The 18,326-nt window shown below is 39.1% G+C and overlaps 1 long non-coding RNA gene across 1 annotated transcript in view; it reads right to left on the minus strand.

The window, feature by feature from the left end:
• The window catches only part of LOC137229685 (uncharacterized), a 51,427-nt gene extending 35,851 nt beyond the window's left edge, over window positions 1–15,576 (minus strand). Inside the window, exon 1 of the long non-coding RNA XR_010945800.1 lies at window positions 14,793–15,576. This is a non-coding gene — a long non-coding RNA (uncharacterized lncRNA). The remainder of the gene's footprint in view (window positions 1–14,792) is intronic.
• Between the last annotated feature and the right edge of the window lie 2,750 nt (window positions 15,577–18,326).

The following is an 18,326-nucleotide window of genomic DNA, read 5'->3' on the forward strand; positions in this document are numbered from 1 at the left end:
TTCAGCCATAAAAGGATAAAGTTTTGATACATGCTACCACATGTATAAGTGTTGGAAACATCATGCTAACTGAAAGAAACCAGACACAGAAGACAACATTTTACATGATTCCATTTATATGAAAGGTCCAGAAGAGGCAAATCCATAGAGATGGAAAGGAGATTAGGTTGCCAGGGTTGGGGGAGAGGGGAATGGACTGTGACTGCTATTAGGTACAGTGCTCCTTTCTGAAGTGATGAAAATGTTCTGAAATTAGATCGTGGAGGTGGTTGCACAACCTTGTGAACACACTAAAACCCATTGAAATGTACACATTATAAAAATTAGGTTCTCTGTTTATTGAACTAAAGTCCAACCAGTGAGGTCACATCCTCACTGGGGTTGAAGGGAGAAAGCAAAGTCCACAGCTTGGAGTCTCTGAGGCGTGTCCCCATCTCCAGGTCTACAGCACCGGACAGGGTCCAGCTCTCTCCCAGGCACCCCGCTCTGATCTCATAGATTTTACACCAGGGTGGTTCTGAATTTGAGTTTAGGATTAGGACCGCTGTCACAAATCTATTGAAACCCAAATAATCTCTATGAATGAGTGTCTCTGTTCCAAGGAGCTTGCTTCTTGTATCTCCCTGCACCTGAACCAGTGCTTGAAAGGGAGGGGAGGTTTGTGGCTGTGTCATGTTCTCCACGATGCCTCACTCTCTTGCCGCTGAAGCTCAGCTTTTCCTTGAGGTTTTGCCACACTTTTGTGTACTGTTAGCTGGATTTTTAAACTTAACTTCCCTCTTTAGATGAGCCCATTTCTTTACTGTATCACATGCAGAACTGACACAGTTTGCTGGATCTTCTAATGAATGATAGCGATTCGTTAGAAGCAGGGAGGAAGCTACCAAGTTTAGTTTAAAAAAATCTGTAGCTGATTAATCTTGGTTAGAGTAGAGCATAAGAGATAGGCATTACATTAATAGAGAACTTCTAAAACCACACCACAAAAAAAGATGTTCATAGTTTGTCACATAGGGAAAAAAACAGGACACAAACAATATGTACAGTGTGATCCCATTTTTGTACAGTTATCTATCTTGCTATTGCTAATTAGTGCCATAGTGAATTATTTTCTTCTTTTTAACTTATCTATTTTCCACTCTTTATAAATTGCACATATATGTCTCATGTAATTCTTAATATTCAAAAGTAAAATGGTACCAGCCATATTTCTCAGACATTTATAATGACTCTAATCTGATCATCCCAGACAATCATTTACTAGGCTGGGAGTGAATATACAATCCTTCCTCAGTACTTTTAGGTAGGAGGGAGGCAGGGAGGGGAGGGAGAGGCTAAAAGCCACACAGGTGAGCTCTGCCCTCCAAGAGCTCATGTTCTGAGAAATTGATGCTCTACATCAGAGTTGGGGCTGACATCTTAGCAGACTCTCTGCTGCCTGTCCTTTGATTCAGTCCTTCTTTTATTAAGCAACATTTATTGAATGGCCACTCTTGAGGATATTGTCCCCATCTTCAAGAAGTCCACATGAACATTTACTTTTTTGCCCACTTTTCATGCTAGAACAAGACATGGTTTGTTCTTCTGGGGCTCCCTCTGCCAGACTCATCTTTCTATTTATTTATGTGCTGCCATTAGATCCTGACCAAGCTGCCAAATCTGGACCTGTTTTTAAAGGTAACTGATCCTGTTCGAGAAACAAGGCCCAGAGGAAAAGAAACTCCTTAAGACACATGTCCTAAATCTCCCCAGTTCCTCCTCCACACTCACCCTTTGTCTGTGAGAACAATTGAGAGGATATTAACATTAATAAGCAAATATTTTTGACTCACATCCCCTACCTGTCCACACAGGATCCCTAACATCTCCCCAGCTACTTCCACAGCCCTCAAAGGCAAGGCTGGCCTCAGGTGTATTCAGGAATATGTCTGCATCCATTCTCCCTGTCTAGTGTCTTCCACTGTCCGTCAGATGCTGGGGGCACCTCTATACTGTGTATACCCTTAGTGTCCTCTGGGGAAACTCCAGGCTACTAAAAATATGTTGTTTAGACCAACTGGTATAAATTTAATTTTTAAAACTACACTGAAGAAGATTTAATATTAGAAAAAATTTATAGTGACACTTTTGTAAACTGAAAAGTTGTTTAGTATTAAAAAAATAATATTGCAACCACAATTTAAAAATTTGCTCGAGCTGAATTGTATAGGAGGTTTGCTCAAAGCGAGGTTCACTCAGGGTTAAAACAGCAAAAGAGCAATTACAGAGAGCTGTGTAAAACTGTACCTGATAATACTGTAGACCTGCCCTGAGACATGCTTAGGGGCTGCAGAATAAATAAGAGACTTGGGTGATGTTCTTTAAATGTGTCCCTTTAGAATATAATCCACATCTGCCAAGGAGCAGTTTTATGTGTGCATTAAGTATTTATGCATTTTCTCTACTTGCAGGAGAAACCAGTGGAAACTAAAATGGCAAGGGTCAATTATTCATCTCTCTCCTTCCCACAACATAAAAATATAATCCCAAAATGACATTTTCCCACACAGATTTGTTTCATAGACATCCAGCAGCTTACACATACATACACAATCCCCAACCTAAATTGTTTCCTCACTTGTGGCATTTCATTTCCTTATTCCTCTAGAAAATAGTATTGAACTTTCCCAGGAAAATAAAATACACTTCCAACCTGAAAGTTTAAATCTTCAAGACTATGCAATCCCTTTGACATAAAAATGAAATTCAAGAAAATTCAACACCCTTCTAGGCTGTGTTGTTCATAAATAACATATCACACAACTTTCTCAGAATCTTCAATATTACAAAGCAACTCTAAAACTGATGTGAATTTGAACATGAACTAGTTACACATGTGTGTGCCTATCAATTATGAAAAATGACTAAAAGTTAACTATTTTAATCACACCATATATAAAACTGTTGGTGCAAGACCACCAAACTATGAATTACAAAACAAGTGGTCAGTTTTATAGCCCTTAGCTAACTACACACCTTCAGCCTATCAGGCGTTGGAGTAGGAGGTAAGAAAAGATTTTGTGACAACTCTCCCTACCCATTGAAGGAATGGAGTTCTCCTTTCCCAGGAGCCCAGTGAAGAATGGCTTCTGGAATTAAATATGTCTGCTATGAGTTTGGTAACATGGTATTGGTATCCTACTCATGACTGAGGAATCCAAAGAGTGAGATGCTAGTTGGTTGACCTATAGCAGTGGAGTCTCTGGAAACATTTTAAGAGTAAGTGAACTCCCATTTACGAAGCATCAAAGTTGCAGATTTCCTATGGACCATGTAAGAGAATGAGAGAGCACAGTGATAGCTTAAAAAGAAAAAAAAAGGTTCTGGAAAACCTAAAGGCAGGACAGGAATAAAGACACAGATGTAGAGAATGGACTTGAGGACACGGGGAGGGGGAAGGGTAAACTGGGATGAAGTGAGAGAGTGGCATGGACATATATACACTACCAAATATAAAGCAGATAGCCAGTGGGAAGCAGCTGCATAGCACAGGGAGATCAGCTCGGTGCTTTGTGACCACCTAGAGGGGTGGGATAGGGAGGGTGGGAGGGAGGGGACGCAAGAGGGAGGGGATATGGGGATATAAGTATATGTATAGCTGATTCACTTTGTTATACAGCAGAGAATAACACAACATTGTAAGGCACTTATACTTCAATAAAGATGTTTAAAAAAAAAAGATTGCATCCCTCCAGTCCTCAGGTCTTTTCTAAGACCTCTTTCCTTTTGGAATCCATCACAAATAATTGAGGCTTCAACCTTCCTCTAACCCCTGGTTGACTGACTCTCTGAGGCTGAAATTAATATTGGATAGGATTGGATTGGATTGGATTGGATGGAATTGGGTTGGATTGGAAGATAGTAACTCCACCCCTCACCCCCCCACCACCCCAGACAGAATTAACTGGCTTTTGCTATCCTGACCTACCCCACCATAAGAATGGACATTCCCCAACAGTCCCAGAATCGTGTTTTTCTCTATGTATTTCCCAATCCTTTCTTGTCTCTTTACACTGCAGTTGTTGGCTGCCTCCTGCTCTAGAATTTGCCTGTAGATAAACTACAGCACTAGGAGTTTGCTCTGGTTAGTGAATCAGTCTCAAAAAATTTCTGACAAGAACTTTCTTCTGTTTGATACTTTCCTAGCCTGTTGCTTCAGAGATGGAAGGTAGACCACGCACTCCTCCCTGACAACCTGTGTTTCCTCAGCTGTTTGAGTTCCCCTGACTTTCAAGAAAACTTTTCAATGAAAGACTTCTCTTTTTTCAATCTTTTTCCCTCCTGTAGCAAGAACTAACTCCTCTATGATGTTCATTTCCCATGATGTTCCTTTGTCATTTCCTCAGTGTTAGGTGAGTTTGGGTTCCTTTTTGTCTGTTTTTCATTTCTACTTGCCTCATTAGGTAATCCCATTCCTTTACTATCAAATATGAGATTAACACTTTGACAGATGGAAGTGTCATCTTCTCTCTCTTTCCCATTGTTTTATGTATTAGTTAAGCTTTATTTGTTGCAAGCTATAAATGCCTCTTTATATATTAAGAGAAAGGAGAGATTATATTAGTAGGCTACAGAGTAATTCCTAAAATTGAAAAGGAATTGAACTACAAGACTGAGGAAGGGAAAGAATATGGGCTGCTCTGGGCTCTCAGCAACAGTCGTTGGGTGTATCTACTCAAGCTCCCCCAATACTCATTGGGTGGTAGTAACTATGCACAGAGATTTTTATCATAAAGTTATCTTCAATAGAAGAGGGGGGAGAGGAAAGGACCAAACTGTGCAGCAGTAACCCCTACTGTTTAATTAAATTATTTCAAATACACAAGAGCGAACTTCTGTGTGTCCATTTTCAGTGATATTTATGAAAACTCTGTAAAAACTTGGGAAATGCTGATTGTAAACTATAAAGTGAAATGCAATTTACAAAATGTATAAACATATGCATAAGGTGCAGAACTGTGTAATAAAGCTATCATTTGTGATAAAATAGAGAATGTATACACATAATATTTTTGTGACTATATTTAAAAATATCTGTTGAAGGAAACACAAAAAATTAATGAGTAGTTATCTATTGGGGTTAGGGGTGGAACTGAGCAAATATAGTAAAGGGTTGGCCAAAAGCTTCGTTCAGTTTTCCCATAAGATGGCTCTAGTGGTGCTTAGTTGTCTTTAACTTCATTTGAAACAACTTTGTGACAGCTGTCATAACAGCATGCATTTTAAAAAAAACTTATCAAAATTGGTGAATTTTTGTGTAGCCATTTTAATATTTAAGATGGAAGAAAAAAAGCAACATTTTCCGTATATTATGCTTTATTATTTCAAGAAAGGTAAAAATGCAACAGAAATGCAAAATAAAAGATTTGTGCAGTGTATAGAGAAGGTGCTGTGACTGATCGAATGTGTCAAAAGTGGTTTGCGAAGTTTCATGCTGGAGATTTCTCGCTGGACGATGCTCCACAGTCGGGTAGAGCAGTTGAAGTTGATAGCAATGAAATCGAGACATTGAGAACAATCAGCATTATACCATGCGAGAGATAGCCATAGCCGACATACTCAAAATATCCAAATCAAGCACTGAAAATCATTTGCACCAGCTTGGTTATGTTCATCGCTTTGATGCTTGGGTTCCACATAAGTTAAGCGAAAAAAATCCTTCTTGACCGTATATCCCCATGTGATTCTCTACTTAAATGTAACAAAAACATTCTGTTTTATATATATATATATATATATATATATATATATTTTTTTTTTTTTTTTTTTTGTGGTACACGGGCCTCTCACTGTTGTGGCCTCTCCCGTTGTGGATCACAGACTCCAGGCGCGCAGGCTCAGCGGCCATGGCTCACGGGCCCAGCTGCTCCGCGGCATGTGGGATCTTCCCGGACCAGGGCATGAACCCACGTCCCCTGCATTGGCAGGTGGACTCTCAACCACTGTGCCACCAGGGAAGTCCAACATTCTGTTTTTTAAACAAACTGTGACGGGCAATGAAAAGAGGATACTGTACCATAATGTGAAATGGAAGAGATTGTGGTGCAAGCAAAATGAACCACCACAAACCACACCAAAGGCCGGTCTTCATCCAGAGAAGGTGATGTTGTATATGTGGTGGGATTGGAAGGGAGTCCTCTATTACGAGCTTCTTCCGGAAAACCAAACAATTAATTCCAACAAGTACTGCTCCCAATTAGACCAACTGAAAGCAGCACTCGATGAAAAGCATCCGGAATTAGTCAACAGAAAATGCATAATCTTCCATCAGGATAACGCAAGACTGCATGTTTCTTTGATGACCAAGCAAAAAATTTTACAGCTTGGCTGGGAAGTTCTGATTCATCCGTCATATTCACCAGACATTACACCTTCAGATTTCCATTTATTTAGGTCTTTACAAAATTCTCTTAATGGAAAAAAATTTCAATTCCTTGGAAGATTGTAAAAGGCACCTGGAACAGTTCTTTGTTCAAAATGATAAAAAGTTTTGGGAAGGTGGAATTATGAAGTTGCCTGAAAAATGGCAGAAGGTAGTGGAACAAAACGATGGATATGCTTTTCAATAAAGTTCTTGGTGAAAATGAAAAATGTGTCTTTTATTTTTACTTAAAAACTGAAGGAATTTTTTGGCCAACCCAATACCTAAATGGGCAAAAGATTTTATTATATATCTTTTCATACTTTTTGAACCGTATGACTGCATTACTTATTCAAAATATTAAATACATATATTTGTGTATATACATATGGAAGACAATATACCGAGATGGTTGAGTCGATGGTTTATTTTCTTCTTTCAAAATGTGTCATCCAAATTACCTCTAAAGAAAAAAATGTCTCTTTTACAATTAAAAGAGGAAGCCAAACAATCTGTCCATTTTTTTAAAAACTAACTTCTTGTCAGACAAACTAGAGTCAATAAAATTCTAAGAAAGGAGAAGGAAAGTATCATTTGTGGAATTTCAAAGAAGTATCAATAACTATGCCAAGGACTTCACCAGTTTTTCCCTTGGGCAACCAAGCCAGATCATCAGGAAGGACTCTAAAGAGAATAGTTTCCATGAGGAATACCGGTTCATATATTGCTAAAGATGGTGCTCCTCAAACTTGGATGTATACACCAGTCGTTTGGCAACCTGGTTAAAATGCAGATTTCAATTCAAAAGATCTGGATGGGCCTGGGATTCTGCATCTCCAACAAGCTTTCAGGTGATATGGGTGCTGCTGACCAGCAGACCATGCTTTTGAGTAGCAAAGGTCTACTGTCACTACTGCTATAACTGCTATAAATACTTCTAATGAAGCCCAGAGTCCCCACTTGGCAGGGTAAGACTGGACCTCAGAGTGGCCCACAGGCCAGTTAGCCTGGCAGAAATGATTAGCAATATACTATTATTTATTTTACCTAGTTAAATTTTAAATTTTAGAGAAAAATAAATTTAGAAATAAATAAGAGATACCAAACAAAAAGATGTCTTTCTTATGGCCCTTGAAACACCTTCTCACCATTTGGTAAAAGTTGACTGCTTTGGAAAAGCAAGTACCCTGCTGTTCTCCACCGTCCCAGCCTGCCCTAGGTCTTTAACAGCACTTAGCTGAAGAAGATAATCCTTGCTCTTCTGGGACTAGGAGTCCTCCTCAGCCAGAGATGGGGCCAATGAGACATTTGGTTTCTAGTCTTAGCTCATCCACTTAGGAGCAGTATTCCTTTGGGAAAGTCATTTCAGCCTCCAGCATCCAGACTCCTCATTTATAAAGTATGGCTGATGAGCTGCTTATGAGAATATCTAGCCTAGGACATCTGAGGCTGATTCAACCAACTGGGCAAGCTATAGATGACTTCCTGTTTGTACTTTGTCCTCAGAGCCTTGGGGAGCTAGGGAAGGCTTAAAAATAGGAGAATAATACAATGCTACACAGGGGGACTAACACAAGAGGATAAGAAACCCCACAGGTTGCCTAACAATTGGCCAAATGATGTTTAACTATGTGCAGCTGCCAAAGTTAAGGCAAATTTCAATTACTGTCACCAGCAGAAGGGAGTCATTCCAAAAAGCAAGGCCAGACCTCTATTTACTCTTCAAACAAATAGTTGGGTTTAGCAAACAAAACTGTTATTAGAGACCATTATGGAATATCAGTTATTACAAGTGTTTAAATTTTTATAGATGTGCTTGAATTTTATTACATAAGCATTTCACATCTGTGACTAAAACTCAGGCCTTTCATATGCTACGACCTGTGATCAAAGAATAAAATGTGATTCTGATTAACATTTCCCTCTTGAAATTAATAATCACTGCTATTATTTATTAAGTAATCCCTTCTGTGCTAGGTGTATTACATGCATTGTCTCAATTTACTGTCATAGCAAACTTAATGAGATAGATATAACTATACCCATTTTATAAATAAGAAAGCAGACTCAGGAGGTGAATTAACTGGGCAGAGGATATACGGTTGACTGAGCTAGATTTTGAACTCTGCTCTCTCTGACTTCTTGGCTCTTAAACTCTAGCTCACTTAAAGCAGAAACAAAGGACAGGTGTAAATTTGCCAGTTGTTCATCTTCAGAAATCACTCAGTATTATTTTTTTTTAACATCTTTATTGGACTATAATTGCTTTACAATGGTGTGTTAGTTTCTGCTTTATAACAAAGTGAATCAGCTATACATATACATATATCCCCAAATCTCCTCCCCCTTGCGTCTTCCTCCCACCCTCCCTCATCTTTTAACCATCACACATGCACATAAAGATGTAAACTCAGTCTGTAAGCAGCCATGAGTGTATCACATACTTGGTGAGAAGAGTCATGGTATGAGTGACACGCTAGGTACTTTTAGAGTATTTGTCAGAGAATGAATAATCTTGAATACGGCCCTTGTTTTGTATTATCATTTTTATACTACTCTTTGGATGCATACAGTTAATGTTTCAGTATGTATCCAAACAAATACGTTTGCTTTCACATACACATATATATACATATGTATATATATATATATGTATATGTGTATATATATATATTAGATATTGGATATCTATGAATTCACTTATTTCCTGTGTGTGCTCAATTTGAGTATCATATGTTTATGGACAGATCTTTTCTGTTTGTTTATTAAAAACAAAGTAACAGACAGATAGATACATTTATGATTATATTTCACTGGTACCATAGTGACATCTTGTGGGAAAAGCATGCTGAGTTGCATCTGTATGTTTCTGAATGTTTCAAAACTACTTTTTCTCTTTATGAAGTAGACATTGTCATCAGACTCCATTTGAGATGTTGACCATTGAAATATAGTTTAGTGCTATACAAACTTAAGATAACAGAGTTTCATATGCATTTCCAATATGTTGAAAAATAATAAATTATTTCTGAATCATAAGTAGTCTAAATTGATAGAGTCATGAGATGTGATCCTGATAGTAATACTGCATGAGTTTTATACCAGTAGACATTTAAAACAGTTATCTTGTTTCTGTTTTTAGAATGTAAATGAAACAGTTTCCTCTGGGAATGACTTAAAATAATTTAAAAGCAGATAGATAGTATTAAATTTTCTCCATGATAAAATCCTTGTCCCCCCCCCGGATATCTTTTAAAAGATTCCAAAAATCAAGGCTTATTAGCAGAAGATGGATTACTAAGTACAAAACAAATAAATAATTATTCATTGAGTGCTAACTATGCACAAGGCATTATGAATGCTTGCTTTCTTTTTCCTCCTAAAACCTACTGCTTTGATCAGCTGGCTACAGCATGTTTGTTAATGTGGCTGAGGGTTGATATTATTCACATGGGCATGAGTTTTCTTGTTTTGCTTCTTGGGAAATACAGTCGACCCTTGGTGAGAAGGATTGATTCCAGGGTGCGCACACACACACACGCCCTTCCCCCACGGATACCAAAATCAAGTCCCTTATATAAAATGACATAAGACAGTTGACCCTCCATATCTGCAAGTTCAACCAACCGCAGCTCAAAATCCATGGATGGGGAACTTGCAGATAGGGAGGGCTGAGTGTAGTATGACATCATGGAATGACAATGGCCTTTTAAATCAAACAAATACTGAGTGTTCTTCTTTTCTATTTCTTAAGCCAGGTCCTAGGTACACACACATTTGTTTCATTATTCTCTATACCTATTTATTCATTGTGTGTGTATTCTTTTACTAGTATTTTTTAATACTATGAGATATTTTTAAAAGCTGTTACTTTAACCTGGTAAAACAAAGCAAATATTCTATCTTTTTTGTTATATTTGATCTATATAATATGTCAAAACAGATGTGGTTACTGATTGTAAAGTAGTCATTACCATATAAATTCATTTTATTTTCAACTACTTTATTATTTACTTACTATTTATCACCACTAGAGGGCATCTGAGAACCAAGCTAAGTACAATACAATGCTGTGAGTAAAACAAGCCTCTATTAAAATAAGACTACATCTTCCATCAAAAAAAGCTAAATGTTTTTTCTTGGCCTAGATATTCAAAAATTGCTTGATGATAGTTTTATAATAAAGTTAGTAAATATGCATACACTTCCTACTAAAATGTTAAATTAAAACACTTCCTTTTCTTTTCAATACAATGCAACAGATAATTCTGTAATTAGAATTAAATTTGCAAATACCAAGTATAATAATGGCAATAATGCATCAAATTGTATTTTCAACTACACCTGCCTACATTTTAAAAGTTGGTACCCAGTTATAAACAAACTATTGAATATCTGGAAAAGAATGCAGAATTAGCTATGCAAGACTGGTCTCAATTATTATTATAAATCCCCAGCATGTAATCATTGTTAGCATATTTCACCCAATGTTTTAAGTACCTACTGTGGGTCAGGCATTGTCAGTGTTCTGGATTCACTGTCAAGGAGCTTGTCTAGTAGAAGAGATAGACAAGTAGACAGATGAGGAGATGAACTGTAATAATCAGTGTGCTGATAGGGCATGTACAGCACAAACAGACCAAAGAGAGACAGCTCCAGCCCTTCCAGGTAGTTTTCTTTTCCTGGTTGGTGCCTAGCTCACACTACAGAGATCTAGGCTAAAGGATAAGGGCTGACATGCAAGTGTGGTTTCAAATCCTGTTCCACACTCTTACTAACTCTATGACCCAAGCTATCCAAGCTCTAATTTTTTCCTCAATAACGCAGTAATAATACTGACACAGCCTACCATAGAGGACTGCTGGGAGGACCAAAGATAATGCCTATAATGTACTTGATACATTACTTGATACCACAGTTGGCACACAATTTTTCTGAACTATCATTATTACTATTATTACTTTCACGTTATGATCAATAGATTTAGAACAGACTCCATAGTCCCAAGTTGGGGGTGACCAATATGACACAGAGAGCACTTGTTTTCACTGTGTCAGATGAAATCTGGTGGAGGAGAATATTAGGATCCTCTGGATCAAGAGGAGCGTTGATGGTTACACACAAGAACTAGGCTCCAAGCTCTTGGCCACTCTAACCAATATATTTTTGTTCTTTTCCCCTCATGGCTGAGTTTCTTGCTTCCTTCCTTCCTTCCTCCTTTCCTTCCTTCCTCTCTCCCTTCCTTCCTTCCTTCTTTCCTTCCTTCCTCCCTCCCTCCCTCTCTCTCTCCCTTCTTTCTTTCTATCTTTCTTTCTCTTTTCTTTCTTTCTTTCCTTCTTTTTTTCTGTTATTGTCATTGTTACAGAGTATCAGGGTGGGGTGGAATAATCACTTTTTTCTGTTGAACATGGCATTCAAGAATGAAATATGGGGCTTCCCTGGTGGCACAGTGGTTGAGAATCTGCCTGCCAAGGCAGGGGACACGGGTTTGAGCCCTGGTCTGGGAAGATCCCACATGCCGCCGAGCAACTAGGCCCGTGAGCCACAACTACTGAGCCTGTGCGTCTGTAGCTTGTGCTCCGCAACAAGAGAGGCCACGACAGTGAAAGGCCCGCGCACCGTGATGAAGAGTGGCCCCCGCTCGCCGCAGCTAGAGAAAGCCCTCGCACAGAAACAAAGACCCAACACATCCAAAAATAAATAAATAAATAAATAAAATTTATTTTATTTTTTTTAAAGGATTTTTTTTTTAAAAAAAAAAGAATGAAATATGTTCATTTTGTCTGCATACTGGTTTGGGTATTTAATACATGAGTCTCAAGCATAATATCATACTCAGTTTTGATTTCCTAAAAAATCTATTTATTTAGAGGGTTGAACTGGATGAGATTCACAAATCATATTGTGTTTTTATTTTCTTAATCTTTTTTTATTACATTTACTCAGAACTGGAAAGGCAACCACAAAACCAAAACCAGATGGGAAAAGCTAAGCCAAAGGAAAACCAAATCCTGATTATTAACAAGGATTTAGATCATATTTTATCAATCTGTGATTTAACAATAATGAATACATATTTTGATAAGGGTATAATATCTCGGACCAAGCTTCTCTCTCTAACATCATCGATATTTGTATCATGACAGAGGATGAAATAACCCAGCAAACTGAGGTGGAGAGTTTATAGCTATTTTCCTCTCAGCTGTAAAATGGTCTGCTTTAGTAGATCAGTATCATGTGTACCCTGACTACCAGGAAAGTCACAAAACAGATTCCTCCCTCAGAATCTCCTAGAGGGAAAGAACCTACAGGAAGGTCTCACCTTCTTTTGTCCTAAACTGACACATCAGGGCTGTATTTGGGAAGCAGCAAAACAAAAAAATCTGGAGTTATTTTTGACCTTCAACTGCTGTGTGGATGAGAAGCTGACCTTGTTTTAAGTAGAATCCAAGTGAAAAGTGATAGAAGACACCGAAATTATGATGTCTTTCCTCTCTCCCCATGGTAACTATCATCTCAGCAGCCATTTTTTCAGATTAAAGACAAAGCGTTCTTGACACTCTTCTCCAGATCAAATAGATTTGTTTTCAGCTGATATATTCCAAGTTGACCAAACAGCTTCTTTGATAAAATAAACTACCCACAAAGAGATCCTGGTTGAGCACAAAAGAGAACGAAAGCTGGGTTGGGAAGAAAGAAGGAGAGTGTTATTTGATGATCTATTCTGTTGTTTATTTTTTTTCCCTGTAAATACAATTGCAGCTAGAGCTATGTCTCTGTCTCAATGCATAAACTAGCTTTTCACAGGCAGTTTTATTTTAGTCCTTTACATCAGGAATTCATTTCTGGCAAGAGTTGAGCACACCAGCTCCAGCTGAAACAGGCTGCAGAGAAAGCAGTCCAGAGCTTTCTCTGACTGTGACAGTGATTCAACCTCTCTGGGTGGAAATGCCACACAAATGCAGCATGATTTCTGGTCCTCCAGGAGATATAGGAGAGTACCGTGGAATAAGTGACCTCGTGCCACTGTCTAGGAGGGAACAATATAGGCACCGGCTGTGTCCTAAACCCACTGCTTTGGGAGCCTTGCTTTGCTCTATAAAAGCAAGGGGACAAAGTTTCACCTATAAAATGTTGACAGTAGTAGTCATCATGCTGGCACCTCTGTGGTTTACTCTGTCTCAACATTCCTTTAAATATTTCTTTTACCCACATCTTTCTTTAGAAGTTAGTCTGGTTTCTGAGATTATCCAACTTTTTCCTACGATCAACACAGTGCAGCTTCAGAAATTTAGGATTCCTTTCTTTAACCAAAGAATGCTTCTTTACCAGTCTATCTAATTGGCTGGCTGAGATTCAAGAGAAAACAAGTGCTAAACTTCAATAAACAGTCATCCTACCTTTGTTCCGAGAGCCCTCCCTGTACCCCAGTGCTCACCTAACAACCCAAGGCTCAAGACTCCTGCCTTCTTCCCTACACACTCTTAGTTGAAATAGCATGACTTTCTTGTAGTGTAGCTCATCAAACATGACTGAATGCCTTCTCCATGCCAGGGAAGGCATTAGGCACCTCAGGGATACAGAGATAATAGAGGCAGCCCCTGGCATTGACTGGCGTTCTGTACTGAATGTCCCTTTATAGAGTAGGGAGACTTAATCTGGGAGCCTAAGGATGGGATTTGAGGGGGTAGAGTGGATGCAGAATGCCTGCGTCTCCTGAAATTGTGTGTGTGTGTGTGTGCGCCCATGAGTGCCTATACGCATTTTTCTGGGAAGAAGGCCTATATCTTTCATAGTGTGTAGGAAAAGGTTACCACAAAATACCAGATATGTTCCTTGCCCTCTGGAGTACAAGGAAGGGAACCAGAATAGTGATGAGCAGGATACTGGGCAGGGTCAAGAGACGGAAGGAAATGTACGGCAGAGTCATTATTTAAATACATAATATCAAACTACTAACAGGCAATCTACTTCTTTCCCCTTCTTCTCCCCATCATTTTCTCAGTGCTGTCAACTGTTTTAAAGAAAATTAAGTAAAGCATCTGATGAAAACAAAATTCCATTTTTATATAAAAAATATTTTAAAGGCCTATAATTAAAAACATGTGTTATACTTATGTCTCACAGCCTTTAAAAATAAGGTTCGTAATGCCATTATGGGTTATCCTATTTCTGAAAAAGATATTCCAAATAGCATTTCCCCCAAAATGAGCACTTCCTCTTCATCAGATCAACTCACACAATTATGGCAAAATGAATGCAACATACAGCATCAAACCTGTAAATAATCAAAAATCATATAATTCCATTATTGGATCAGATTTAGGACAGAAATAATATAGTAATTAAAACCTTAACTCCTTCAGGAAAAAAAGGGTGAATCAAGACTTACCTCTATTCTGAGGATGTTTTTCTAGTTTCATTTCAAGTGGCAAAGTTGGATGGTAACATGCCTTTTTCTTTTGAGCCAAAGCAGTGTTTTAGTTGGACCGGCCTACAGGCGAGAGGCTAGACTCTGGGAGTTTCACTGGGTTTGCACGTGGCAGTGTTCCCAGTGTCATGGGGTGCTCTAGCTAGACTTGCTGACTGTGATTCAGGATCCTTTTGTCCAGAACACTTCCTGGAATGTGAAACTGAGACACCACCAAGGTAGAGCTGCTTCCTGCTCCAGCACATTGCTGCATCCTATTTCTTTGCCCAGTGTCCTTCCTGGCCACATGTTTGCTCGCTACCTGAGCAGGAGAGAGAGCGCCGTGGAGGAGTCAAGCTTTGAGATAAGGCTTAAAGGATGAGTGACCCCCTGAGCAGGTGGCCCCTCAGGCTGAATTCTCATCACTGTCGCCCTCTCCAGTTCCACCTCTTGAGGGACCAAATATTTCCTTACCATATTCTGTTTAGGACCCGAGGGAAGGCCACAGCAGCCTCCTGGGGCCCTTTGGTCTGCAGTTCATCCTTCTTTCCCCCTGGACATCTAGACTGATCCCTCCCATGCCTGCGATCCTAGACCTCCTACAACTCCACCTAAAACACAAACCTCCTGCATCCTCCCTTCTTCCCTCTTACTGCCTGCCTTGTGCTTCCTCACTCTTGTTTTTCTTTCCATTGCTCTTTAGCCCTCCCCAAGTCTTTCCCCTGTGTCTGCAGAATCTTCATTTCATTGGAAATAAAAGCCTCTAAGCCCCCTCAAACAATGCACAAGGCATCTTCTCCCCCTTCATTCTTTGAATACTGTGAAGCCTGGTTTATGCCTAGTCCCACTACTACCCTGGAGATTTCAAGTTGCTTCACTTCCTCCCTTTGTTGCCCAGACGCTGTGGTTTGTCTTTTCAACCATCCTTCCAGCACATTCGTCGTTCCAGCCACCTAGCTTATCCACTGTGGCCACTCTGCAAACTCTCAGTCTTGGACCAGCCCTACCATCTGTCTTCTCTACTATTACATCTGCTGAATATGGCTGGAGAAAATCACCCAACTGTTCAGGTTAGCACCATTATGCAAACAAGTCTCCAGCCATAGTTTCTTCAAACTTAACCACTCTTCTCAAGTTTTCTTCTCCTAGGTTAAATTAACCTCCTATTACACTAAGAAAAATCAAAACTATGTGTTTTGTATGCCCTCAACTATTTGTAGCCACATCGTGAGAACATCTCATTAATCTCTACTCCTACAAGTTCCAAGAAAGGCGTGCCGCTTGTGCTGGAGGCTAACTCTCTTCCCTGTACTCTGATCTCTTACTCCTCAGAGACTGTTCCAATACTTATCCCCACCACCCACCCCCTTGCCTATAGCTATAACCACTCTCTTTCAATTGGCTTTTATGTCAACTCATGACTGTATTCTCTTTTCCAGTTCTGTGAGGGAAAACCTCACAATTCTTACTGGTTCTATGGTTCTTATTGGTTCTTATGGTTCTCCCTCTAGCTGCCATCCTTTCCATGTTTTCCAAATAGAGCTTCCTGAAAGAGTGATGAATATTTTATCACCTCTACATCCTAACTTCCCTTCACTCCTTAACCTGTTACAAACCACATCAGGCCCGGGAACCACACTGACACTGTTCTCATTGAGATCATCAATTATCTCCTCATTGCTAAGTAGAGAGGGGTTTTCTCATCTCATCTAACTTCTCTATGCATTATGACACTGTGAACCACACTCACTTACTTCCTTGGCTTCCTTGATATCACTCTCTCTTTATTCGATACCCATTCTTTGGCCAGTCTTTCTCGACTTCCTTCATGGACTATTTTTTTACTCATGCCTTAAATGTTGGCATTCCCAAGTCAGTACCTTCTAACCTTTGCTACCTCATAATGTACATGGATAATGAAACTATTTCTACAATATTCTGGGATAAATTGGACACTATATGGAAGTATCTAAATGATATTGATGAAAAAAGTAATTGTTTTCTCTTTATATTGTATAATTTTTAATAAGAAAAAAAGAATTAGAAAAGATATTAAATACTGAATTTGTTTGAAATTCCAATTTTTTTTTAATTTTTTATTCTTGAAATGGCTACTCACAATTTCTTGTCAAGGCTTTAAAGTGGTAATTTCTTCATACTCTTGGTAAGTTACCATCAACAAGAAACTTTGTTCACTCAAGTAGGTGATAAAAATATTTTCTTAATTTTGATAACTATTCAAATGTTTACAACAGTTGACATCATATTTCCAGAATCTAATAGTTCTTCCATTTATTTCCTTGACAAATGTAATGTTAAAATTTCTTGTGAAAATATGAGTAAATTTCTAATCTGATTGACTGAACTTTTTCATATCAAGGATTTCAAAATGGTGACATCCTTATCTGAAGTACTTGCAGTATTACAGATACTTTGGGTACCACTCTGGCCACAAACTAACAGACCTATCCATTGTACGTAAAGTCAGAGATTTGGGGCCACCACCTGGAGCTGCACCTACCACCCTGTCTAGCCTTCCTACCACCAACACCCTCCTACCTTCCATCTTCCTCAGTTGTCCACATTTGGGGCTTCTTGGGTACCTAGACCATCAATTCCTCCAGAAATGCCATAGTTGGCTACCTCCACTCTAAAATAGATATTGAGGTGGTAGATTATATCCTTGACAATATTCTGATTTTTGCAGCAATGAAAGTTACAGAAAACCCTCATCATGCTAGAAAACTTCAAGACTGCAACATAAGTTACAAGAATGCTATGTTCAAGCATCCCACTGAGGATCCCCAAAATGGCTGCCACATCTAGAGGCAACCTGCCCAGGGACTCTGAATACTGTTAATCCCACTCAGCTTCCCTAATGTGGGGGGATCAGTATCTCATGGAAAATCAGTGCCATATTACACCAGGCAGAAAACTCTGCCACTGGACTGTCTTTAGCTCTCTTTCCACCATATATATTCTTCCAGAAAGAGGACATTTTCTTCTCTGAGTGCAAAAGCCACCCATATGGTAAAAATTCCTGACCTGCATGTCTGTCTTCTGAACTATACCTGTGCCAGGAATATCCTTCTATGTGTCCCCCTTCATTTTCTTACTGGGATTACTCCTAGCTGTCTTTCCAGACTCAAACCATCTGCCACCTCCTCTGGTAAACCTGTCCTCATCATTCTAATCACAGATGCCTCTGCTAGAAGCACCCATTATACTCTGTCCTGTCACATACTTATTATTATATCATTTGCTTTCTTGAATGTTCTAAAGAAAATTATAAAGATATGCATACCTGGCACATACTTCTTAGCATCAAGAACTCATAGCATAGTGTTTGGCCAGACATCTGTGTACTACAGGGAATGATAGGACTCTCTTGACTACAAGTATGAGGAAAGATTTATTTGAGAACTGCATGCTGTGTGCTCATTGCAAGACCCCTCACAGCCAGGAGATGAACCAGCCTCATGGCCTGGTCCTCTTAACCCAGGTAGTCCATTCATC

Source organism: Pseudorca crassidens, chromosome 9, assembly GCF_039906515.1.
Source record: "Pseudorca crassidens isolate mPseCra1 chromosome 9, mPseCra1.hap1, whole genome shotgun sequence".
Classification (NCBI taxonomy): Eukaryota; Metazoa; Chordata; class Mammalia; order Artiodactyla; family Delphinidae; genus Pseudorca; species Pseudorca crassidens.